The sequence below is a fragment of the Schistocerca americana genome, chromosome X, assembly GCF_021461395.2.
Source record: "Schistocerca americana isolate TAMUIC-IGC-003095 chromosome X, iqSchAmer2.1, whole genome shotgun sequence".
In the NCBI taxonomy this organism is placed as follows: Eukaryota; Metazoa; Arthropoda; class Insecta; order Orthoptera; family Acrididae; genus Schistocerca; species Schistocerca americana.
This window is the reverse complement of record NC_060130.1, coordinates 155306589-155318667: the sequence shown is the minus strand read 5'-3', so window position 1 is coordinate 155318667 and position 12079 is coordinate 155306589.

The window sequence follows — 12079 nt, the reverse complement described above, 5'->3', positions numbered from 1 at the left end:
GAAGTATTTAAATGACCAGTTAGGTCACTCAAAAAAGACAAATTCACCACCCATTTAGGATCACGAAATAATTGTTCTGGACGTCTTTTCATTTCCAAAAAGGTACTGATTTCGCTCCTCACGGATAAAAACTGATGAATCACCTTCCCTCTGCTCAGACATCTTTCTTCGGCGTGGTAGAGGATGTCTGGGTATTCCGCTTCGATATCAGCCAGAAATTCTTTAAATTGGCGAAATGTGAGTCCATGTGAGCGAAGATAATTAATGATTCAAACAACTGTGACCATAACATTTTTTATGTTGACAACCTTCGCAAAAACTGCCTCGTGGTGTATCAGATAATGGACTGCCGCACATAAGGGACGGGCGACTTACATCATTTTTGACCTGGCATAACAGAGGGAACCAGTGCGTATCTCTCGTAGCGCAGGGCTCCATCCGTTGCTACACTGGTCAGGCGTTCCCATTTTAAACCTATTGTCTCGAACGTGTTGTAACTGGCTAGAAAAATATGCAAACCCGTGATTGTGTCTTTTAATGGTATTAGGTCGAGTAATTCGTCGGTGACACAGTTTGTAGTCGACAACCCGAATGAATATGACGAGCTGAGATGTGTCCGCAACGGCCTGAAAGGCCTGCAAGGTCTGGGCATTCACAGAGGGTGGGTTTGCTGGTAGTTGGGAGCTCCAACGTTAGGCGCTTAATGGGCCCCTTAGGATTATGGCTGCCAAGGAGGGGAAGAAAGACATTGTGCACTCTGTGTGCATTCCGGGGGGAGTCATTCCGGATGTGGAAAGGGTGCTTCCGAATGCCTTGAAGAGTACAGGGTACAGTCAACTGCAGGTAGTGGCTCATGTCGGTACCAATGACGTGTGTCGCTTTGGACTGGAGCAGATACTGTTCTGGTTTCGGGCGGCTAGCGGAAATGGTAACGACTGCCAGTCTTGCTTCCGAGATTAAGACGCAGCTCATCATCTGCAGCGTCGTCGATGGAACCGACTGATATCCTTTGGTGCAGAGCCGAGTGGAGGGTCTGAATCAGAGGCTCAGGCGGTTCTGTGACCGTGTAGGCTGCTGATTCCTTGACTTGCGCCATCGGGTAGTGGGTTTCTGGGTTCCGCTTAATAGGTCAGGAGTCCACTACACACAGGAGGCGGCTACACTGGTAGCGGGGGCTGTGTGGAAGGGACTGGGCGTTTCTTTTTAGGTTAGAGGGTCTCACGGAACCACAGAAGGGACGTCCGTCTAAAAGTGGGCAGGTAAAGCACAGTAAGGTAGTTGTAGAAATGATTGGTACTGTAATTGTAAATTTTCGTAGCTGTGTTGGTAAAAAACTAGGGCTCCAAGCTCTAATAGAAAGCACTGAAGCTCAAATAGTTGTAGGTACAGAGAGCTGGCTAAAGTCGGAAATAAGTTCAGCCGAAATTATTTACAACAATCTAGCATTGTTCAGAAATGATAGATGAAATACAGTTTGGTGGTGGAGTATTTATTGCTGTCAGAGGTAGTTTGCCTTGTAGCGAAACTGAAGTTGATAGTTCGTGTGAAATAGTATGGGTATAGGTTATACCCGACAATCGGACCAAACTATTAATTGGATCGTTTTACCGACCCCCCGACGCAGAAGATATAGTTGCTGAAGAGTTCAAAGAAAACTTGAGTCTCATATAAAATAAGTACCCCGCTCATACAATCATAGTCGGTGTTGACTTTAATCTACCCTCGATATGCCGGAAAAAATATATCTTTAAAGCCGGCGGCAGGCATAAAACGTCATCCGAAATTGCTCTGAATGCTTTCTCAGAAAATTATTTTGAACAATTAGTTTATGAGCCCACTCGAAGCGGAAATGGTTGCAAAAGCATACTTGAGCTTTTAGCAACAAATAATCCCGGACCAATAGTGAGTATTGTGACGACTACAGGGATTAACGACCACAAGGCAGTTGCTGCTAGGCTGAATACCGTAACACCTACAACCACCAAAAGGAAACACAAAGTATATCTATTTAAAGAAGCTGATAAAAATGTTCTTAACGCCTTTTTAAGAGACAGTCTTCACTCCTTCCGATCTGATCATCTAAGTGTAGAAAAGTTGTGGAATGTTTTCAAAGAGATAGTATCGACAGCAGTTGAGAGATATATACCACATAAATTAATAGGTGATGGTACTGATCCATCATGGTACCCAAAACGGGTCAGATCGTTGTTGCAGAAGCAACGAAAAACGCGTGCCAAATTTAAAAGAACGCAAAATTCCCAAGATTGGCAAAGTTTTACAGAAGTTCGTAATATGGCGAGTACTTCAATTCGAGATGCTTTTAATAATTTCCACAACGAAATTCTGTCTCGAAATCTGGCAGTAAACCCAAAGAGATTCTGGTCATACATAAAGCACACCAGGGGTAAGACGCAATCAATACCTTCACTGCGCGATAACAACGGTGAAGTCACTGATGACAGTGCCACTAAAGCAGAGTTATTAAACACGGTTTTCCGAAACTCCTTTACCAAAGAAGACGAAGTAAATATTCCTGAATGCCAGTCAAGAACAACTGCCAAAATGAGAAACATAGAAGTAGATATCCTCGGAGTAACGAAGCACCTTAAATCACTTAATAAAGGCAAGGCTTCCGGTCCACATTGTATACCAGTCAGGTTCCTCTCAGAGTATGCTGATAAAATAGCTCCATTAAAGGGAAGAAGGAGTAATCCGCTGAATTACAGGCCTATATCACTAACGTCGATTTGCAGTAGGGTTTTGGAACATATACTGTATTTGAACATTATGAAGTACCTCGAAGAAAACGATTTATTGACACATAGTCAGCACGGTTTCCGAAAATATCGTTCTTATGAAACACAACTTGCTCTTTATACTCATGAAGTAATAAGTGCTATCGACAGGGGATGTCAAATTGATTCCATATTTTTAGATTTCCAGAAGGCTTTCCACACCGTTCCTCACAAGCGTCTTCTAACCAAACTGCGTGCCTACGGAGTATCGCCTCAGTTGTGCTACTGGATTCCTGATTTCCTGTCAGAAAGGTCACAGTTCGTAGTAATAGACGGAAAGTCGTCGAGTAAAACAGAAGTAATATCCGGTGTTCCCCAAGGAAGTGTTATAGGCCCTCTATTTTTCTTGATCTATACTAATGACATAGGAGAAAATCTGAGTAGCCGTCTTAGATTGTTTGCAGATGATGCTGTCATTTACCGTTTTGTAATGTCATCAAAACAACTTGCAAAATCATTTAGATAAGATATCTGTGTGGTGTGGAAAGTGGCAATTGACCCTGAATAAGGAAAAGTGTGAAGTTATTCACATGAGTACTAAAAGAAATCGGCTAAATTTCGATTACGCGAGAAGTCACACAGATATGAAGGCTGTAAATTCAAGTAAATACTTCGGGATTACAATTACAAATAACCTAAACTGAAACGATCACGTAGATAATATTGTGGGTAGAGCAAACCAAAGACTGCGATTCATTGGCAGAACACTTAGAAGGTGCAACAGGTCTACTAAAGAGATTGCCGGCCGGAGTGGCCGAGCGGTTAAAGGCGCTACAGTCTGGAACCGCACGACCGCTACGGTCGCAGGTTCGAATCCTGCCTCGGGCATGGATGTGTGTGATGTCCTTAGGTTAGTTAGGTTTAAGTAGTTCTAAGTTCTAGGGGACTTATGACCACAGCAGTTGAGTCCCATAGTGCTCAGAGCCATTTGAACCATTTTACTAAAGAGATTGCTTACACCACGCTTGTCCGACCTGTTCTGGAGTATTGCTGTGCGGTATGGGATCCGCATCAGGCGGGACTGACGGATGACATCGAAAAAGTGCAAAGAAGGGCAGCTCGTTTTGTATTATCGCGAAATAGGGGAGATAGTGTCACAGACATGATACGCGAATTGGTGTGGCAATCATTAAAACAAAGGCGTTTTTCGTTGCAAAGGGATCATCTCACGAAATTTCAATGCCAGTTTTCTCCTCCGATTGCGAAAACATTCTGTTAGCACCCATCTACATAGGGAGAAATGATCATCGCGATAAAATAAAAGAAATAAGAGCTCGCACAGAAAAATTTATGTTGTCGTTTTTCCCGCGTGCCGTTCGAGAGTGCAACGGCAGAGAGACAGCTTGAAGGTGGTTCATTGAACCCTCTGCCAGGCACTTTATTGTGAATAGCAGAGTAATCACGTAGATGTAGATGTGGAAAACGTTAGTGCTACCCAACCCAGAGCATCCAGCTATCTACATAGACGATTCTAACTCGCACCATCATACATGGTGCTATGCGACCTGCAATGAAGACGGCTTGAAACTAGTGGACTGGACAGACTTGTACAACTACCCCTTTGTATACGATGCTAAAGATAGAGGCACCTGCCAGTGAAGGACTTGAGGCACAACCACATAACCAGATCTATGCTTTGTTACAAAATCAGCATCACGTATAGTTCTACCAATCATAAGAAAAGACTTACCTCGGTTCCTATAGAGCCAACACTGTCCAATCATCTCACGACTATAGCTACAATTATAAGATGTAAGAAGTAAACCTCTTAAGCGGTGGCTCCTCAACAACGCCAAATGGCACATATTTTCAAAGACTGTTGAAAAAACAACAGAATGACTAACTCTGACACCAAGCAACAACATAGGATCTGTGAAACTCATACTAAAATCAGCACAAATGTCCGCACCTCGAGATGTTACAAAGAATATATCCCTTGCGGGCTAAAGAATGCGCAGACCCACTGATAGAGAATAATAGAACAGGAAACCACGAATGCGAAGAAAATTAATCAATCTTCTGGATGAAGAACGACAGAAAAGATGGCACAAGGTGGTGGAAGAAGCTGCAAAAGTTCGGTATCCCTAAGAAGATCGGGAGAAGTAACCCACTAACCCAGACGAATGGGCGAAGTCACTCCGAACCAGATCAAGTTCAAATGGTTCAAATGTCTCTGAGCACTATGGGACTTAACAGCTATGGTCATCAGTCCCCTAGAACTTAGAACTACTTAAACCTAACTAACCTAAGGACATCACATACATCCATGCCCGAGGCAGGATTCGAACCCGCGACCGTAGTGGTCACGTGGTTCCAGACTAAAGCGCCTAGAACCGCACGGCCACACAGGCCGGCTTACACTCGGTATAGAAATTCCCTAGTCAGCCTGCTGTTAGCCTCCAAACAATGATGGTGAATGACACAGAATGTAGCAGGGGAATCCATTACTTGTTTTCGGATGGGAAGGGCAGATGTGAAGGGCTTATGATGTCCTTGATGCACAATACGGCTATACTCCAACGGGGTAATCGGAAGCGGTATATTGGAAGCTTGAAGACGAAACTGTCGGTCGTCGTATTTTCGTTTTTGTCCAACATCGGACCACAGTACATCTGAATGCTCCACAAATCTGGACATTGAACGATTCGAGCATCTGGCCAATTAGACGCCTTTCACACATTGCCAGTTGCTTGTAATGCTGTGTCCCACGAATACGTGGTATCTCTATATCTTTCACAGAGATCACTCAACATCTAACGCTGTTCACACTAATTATGTATCCTACCAGCCCTGGAAATAATACTGAACATGAAAAGCGCCAGTGCACTATGGTGGCCTTTCAACACTAACGGAAAAAATCGCAACATCAAAAAGTAATTACTGCAGAGCAATGCAATTTCGGGAATACATTCGTCTAGGTAACACATGTGAGTAATTGACATTGAAAGATCACAGATGAGTGTAACCACGAGATAATTTATTGCAAATGTGAAACACTGGTACATTAGTAACCGGTGTAACAACAAGAATGTTAAATGCGAGGATGGAAATGCATTGTGTTGTACAGGTGCCGGATGTCTGTTTGTGGGATGGAATTCCATGCTTGTTGCGCTTGTTCGGTCAAGAGACGGTTAATACTGTTTGGGGATCACGCTGAAGATGTCATCCGATGATGTTCCATGTGTGTTCGACTGGAGACAGATCTGGTGATCGAGCAGACCATGGCAGTATATTGACAGTTTGCAGAGCGCGTTGGGTTACAACAGCGATATGTGGGCGAGCGTTATGCTGTCTGAAAACACCTTCTCGAATGCTGTTCATGAATTGCACCACGGCAGGTCGAATCAGCAGATTGACGTACAAATTTGCAGTCGCCGTGCGTAGGACACCCATGAGAGTGCTCCCGCTGTCATACGAAATCGCACTCCAGACGATAACTCAAGGTGTGTAGGCTTTGTGTGTCTACCGTGCAGACAGGTTAGTTGCTGGCCCTTAACTGGCCTCCTTCTGACCAACACACCGCCACCACTGGCTTCGAGACAGAACCAGCTTTCATCAGAAAACATAACAGACCTCTACCCTGCCTTCCAATGAGCTGTGCATATGCATCTACATCCATACTCATCAAGCCACGTGACGGTGTGTGGCAGAGGGTACTTTGAGTACCTCTATCGGTTCTCCCTTTTATTCCAGTCTCGTATTGTTAGTAGAAAGAAAGATTGTCGGTATGCCTCTGTGTGGGCTCTAATCTCTCTGATTTTATCCTCATTGTCTCTTCGCGAGATATACGTAGGAGGGAGCAATATACAGCTTGACTCCTCGGTGAAGGTATGTTCTCGAAACTTCAACAAAAGCCCGTACCGAGCTACTGAGCGTCTCTCTTGTAGAGTCTTCCACTGGAGTTTATCTATCATCTCCACAACGCTTTCGCGATTACTAAATGATACTGTAACGAAGCGCACTACCCTCCGCTGGATCTTCTCTATCTCTTCCATCAACCCTATCTGGTACGGATCCCACACCGGTGAGCAGTATTCAAGCAGTGGGCGAACAAGTGTACTATAACCTATTTCCTTTGTCTTCGGATTGCATTTCCTTAAGATTCTTCCAATGAATCTCAGTCTGCCATCTCTTTTACTGACGATTAATTTTATATGGTCATAGGACTCTTCCAATGAATCTGTCTCGCATCTGCTCTACTGACGATTAATTTTATATGGTCATTCCATTTTAAATCACTCCTAATGCATACTCCAAGATAATTTATGGAATTAACTGCTTCCAGTTGCTGACCTGCTATATTGTAGCTAAATGATAAAGGATCTTTCTTTCTATGTATTCGCAGTACATTACACTTGTCTACATTGAGAAACAATTGCCATTCCCTGCACCATGCGTCAATTCGTTGCAGATCCTCCTGCATCTCAGTACAGTTTTCCACTGTTACAACCTCTCGATATACTACAGCATCATCTGCAAAAAGCCTCAGTGAACTTCCGATGTTATCCACAAGGTCATTTATGTATATTGTGAATAGCAACGGTCCTGCGACACTCCCCTGCCGCACACCTGAAATCGCTCTTACTTCGGAAGACTTCTCTCCATTGAGAATGAAATGTTGCTCTCAGTTGATATTACTGAAGTCGTAAATTGCGGCGATTTGGGGTCTGTGGAATGCAAGCTACAGGGGGTGAGGCTCGGAGTTGTCCTTGAAATATCCTATTTGTAACAGTTCTTTGTATCACTGTGGAGGAATCTACCCCTCAAATTGCTGCTGCAGGATGCATTAGAATGCGCAGGAGCCATACACCGAACACAGTGATCTTCTCCGCGTGGCCGTCCATAATCCGATCTTCTTGCCACTGTATATTCTCGTGCCCACCACTGCCAGCAGTCATGTACAGTGGATCCATTCCTCCAAAGTCTTTCTGTAGTTATGCAGGAGGAACATCCAGATTTTCATAGACCTATTACACGATCTCTTTCAAAGTCAGTGAGGCGTCGATAATGTCGTCTTTGTCACCTTGAAGTTTCAGTCAATAAACAGGCAATCGTAAGGCGTTAGAAATGACATTGATTAAATGATGGTAGACTGCATGTCGTAGGAGTAAGAAATAGCTAGTTGTGTCTCAGATGTAGGTTAGTGGGCACATTAATATATCGATTTACACACTGTGGTTAGAGCACTATATAGTATGGTGTAACGGAACAAGCACCATATCTTAGAGAAAATGGCGGGAGATGCATCAGTGCAGTGGAACGGACTGCACCGGATGTGAAGAATTTTCCAGAACAAAGAATAATCCTGTACGTGGCTCTACGACAACTTAGTATATTACATGACCAAGAACAGTCATTTAGGCTTAGGTAAGGAATACAAATCCTATACTGAAGCTGAGATCGGTAAACAATACACCATACGAGGTCAAAACGCATACTATAGCACTGCGTTAAATACAATGAAGGATAAAAATCCCCACATCAAATAATGGTTAATGTGGAGTTATGAAATTCCGTGTATGCATTTGTCTAGGTAGCATATTTATGTGATGAAAATTTTAAGATCACAGGTTAATGTAAGAGCGAGAGAAGTCACTGCAAATGTGAAATGCTGTTCCAATAATAACCGGTGAAGTTGGCAGAATGTTGGATGCAAGCTTGAGAATGTGCACGCATGGATTTGCACAGGTGCTGGATGTCAGTTTGTAGGATGATGCTCCATGCCTGTTGCACTTGGTCAGGCAGTGCAAGGACGGTTACTGCTGTTTTTCCATGACGCCGGAGTTGTTGTCTGATGCTCGACTGGAGACTGATCCTGTGATCGAGCAGGCCAAAGCAACTTGTCGACACTCTGTAGAGCATGTTGGGTTAAAACAGAGGCATGTGGACATGCGTTATCCGGTTGGGAAACACTCCCCGGAATGCTGTTTATGAAAGGCAGAACAACACGTCGAATTAGCAGATAGAGTGCCATAGCTAAGAATTGAGTGTACATATGAATAGTATGTAACTAAAAGATACTGCGTGTTACATACTGATGTATAGGATTCTAAGGGTGTAACATCCTGATTACATTCTCTTTGCAAGTACCTTTGTGTGTTCACACCACTTCAACTGGGAATCTAGATTCATTCCTAGAAATTTTGCATTTGTTACACAGTCAATAGAGGTGCCATCTACATTTAATTTAACATTGTAATTTTCCCTCTTCAAACTGAGATTCGTGGCATTAAGATGTAGTTGTAGATGTGCAGAATACCGTTCACAACCCGAACTATCATCAGGACGATATGTTTCGAAATACATACCAGATATTAAAAGAAAGTGCATCCTAAAGAAACGAATATTAGCTTTCTTTCTTCACCAAAAATCCCTCTTTAGTGTACGCTGCGCTAGGACGGCCGTACTTCCCGTCCAGCACACAACGCTCACCATACCAACAGCTCGCGACTCGCGGTTTCCAGCATTCACTGCAAGCTCCAAGCAAGAATAACAGTTGCTTTCGTGATTTTGTTTAGGTGACCTCCAGTTCATGTCAGAAGCTGCAATTTGGCAGTTTGACAGTTAACTAACAGTGGTACAAAAATCAACACATGTTTCAGCATGACAAGTCTGACAATTTCCTTTTAAGTAATATAAGGTTTCTAGAGAATTATTATCAATTTTTAAAGTAAATTTCTACCTGCCTGTCCAGAACAGATAATGTGGCCTCGGATCCTTGACATTCCAAGGTGAATAATTCTTCCCAACGTCATGCCAGGTATCCTTCCTGCATTAGCTATTTTGTTTTTCTAAATACACAATGTAATGTATCTCTGGGCTCATGTCAGTTTCGTGCAGATTTTTCTTGCAATGTTGTTGCTATATTTAAGTCAGTCGGCACCGGTGCTGCCGGCCGATGTGGCCGAGCGGTTATAAGAACTACAGTCTGGAACCACGCAACCGCTACGGTCGCATGTTCGAATCCTGCCTCGGGCATGGATGTGTGTGATGTTCTTAGGTTAGTTATGTTTAAGTAGTTCTAAGCTCTAGGGGACTGATGACCTCAGCAGTTAAGTCCCATAGCGCTCAGAACCATTTGCACCGGTGCCTGGTATACATCATTTCATTTTCCAACATTTATTTACTAACACTGTAATTGTTGTTGTTACTGAAAATCACATGTGGAGCTATTCAGTTACATCTTAAGCTTGACTGGAAAACCCTTGTTACTAAACCAACGTTTTCTTCCATTTGAGTCGTCTTCAAATACAGAATTACTTATTTCACCGTTCAAACAATGCATCTCATTTGCACAAGAGCATTGTCACTGTTTTTATTAGTGCAAGTAATATTCCAACCTTCGGCTCACGTTCCGCCTTCCACGGTAGCGATTCGATGTGTGAAGGGTCGTACAAATCTGCAGTGACTGTAGCTCCTCCTAGCTGATGACTGTGTAATAATTCAACAACATAAACTGACTAACATTTATTTTCCTCTTTTAAAAAGACAAACTTCAATAATCGTGTTTCCACCATTCGCGGCAAGCTATTTCACAAGAATAAATGCGCAGCTACCACACAACAACCATTTCACCACAGATATGGTAGTTTTTTAGTCCTCCACTTGCCGCCGTCTGCGTTTTTTAATTTTGTTTGTCAATTTATTAGCTTTCGGGACATGCCCATACAGCCATCTCAATAGAGTAATATGAATTATGACGACGCGAACATGGGGACACCTAGCTACCGAACGGATAAAATCTCAGACGCGGGCGGGCGGCGGGAATCGAATCCGTGCCCCTTCGGTTAGCAATCGGCTGCACTGACGGTCCAGCTACCTTTTTTCCCAATTCCTGATATTAATAAAAATTTAAGCGTTGGCAGTTTTCAAACCTGGGACCGAGGAAGTTTCCATTACTTTTGTTTTTTAATTACTAGGCAACTGCATTTTTTAATATGTTCCTATTTATTAACTACCATTTGTTTTGTTTTTCTACAAAAAGGAAAGGACAGTCAGCTTCAGGTCGGGTGGAGACAAGGTGGGCAGGGGCCGAAGCTCGATTCCTGGCCGCGATGCCTCTTCTGCCGGTCCCTCACTTGGACGTGGTACTAGGGTGTATTTTTTTATTTCACACTTTCATTTGTTTTATTTCTTACATTTTCTCAATTTTTGTTTACTTTTGTTGTTATTTGTTTATGAAAAATAAATTTTATAGAGAATTCCACAATTGCGGGACTCAAAAGGGAACATACTTTTTCTCTAGGAAGAATACAATGAGAGAAGGCTCCGGAGAGAAAAGCTTCCCAGTTCCTTGACGATTTATGACCAGGTGCAACATATTTGCAAATGAAGCCGAATAACGCGGAAGTCTCTGCCACCTCCAATGACCATTCACCATCTATTGGCGAAAAAGAAGGGCGTCGGGATCGTTGTCACAGCCGACTACATAGTGGAGGTAATGTCCGAGGAGCCGTACGACCGAGTTAGTCTTGGCCCGAGCGGAAACGGAAAAGTCTGGACACAGAAGAAGTTCAACGGAGAAAACAGTTTCAGCTGATCGGGTAAGGAAAGAAAGGTGTCGGTGAATCCAGAGCCAGTGTTCCCGTTCACAAGAGACAGATCTGTGTGGTAATGTATCAGGTTGATGACATATGTCGCAAAGATCCGTCGGACTAAGATCGATGCGATGCAGGCGTTCTTTGGTCAGGATCAGTTTATGAATGACCCTATACCCCGATGATGTGACTTTCATGGAGAGAGTAGGAAGACTAACATGAAACCACACTGTCCTCCAGGATACCAGTGGTGTGGCCATTTCAGATGGGGAGAAGTATGATAGTATTCCACAACGAGAAACCAAGGATCTGGCGGTAAGGTGTGTCGTTGATACAATTTCAGCTCTCAGAAAACTTATAAAATTCACGTACGAGCAGCAATTTAGAGTTGATCCAGCCAACATCGGCACGCGGAGTCAGACTGGCCGGTCGAAGACACGTAAATAAGCGAGATGTTACAGAATGAGATGCTCGAGTACATGTTATAACATTAAGCCGTATAAACAATACTGAAGCCTTCACTTTGATACTTGGCAGTCCGAACCCTCCAAGCGGACGGGGCCTCGCAACCACTTCATACCGAAGACGAAAAATATACTCTTCCAAAGGAAACTATCGGAAATTTGCATCAATTTGCTCGCCATCACTGCGGGGAGCGGGAATATTTGTGCAACATAGTACACTTTGCTGAAAATGTAGGAATCTGAGATCCGCACTTTGTGAAGAAGACTATGGAAACGGCGTTCG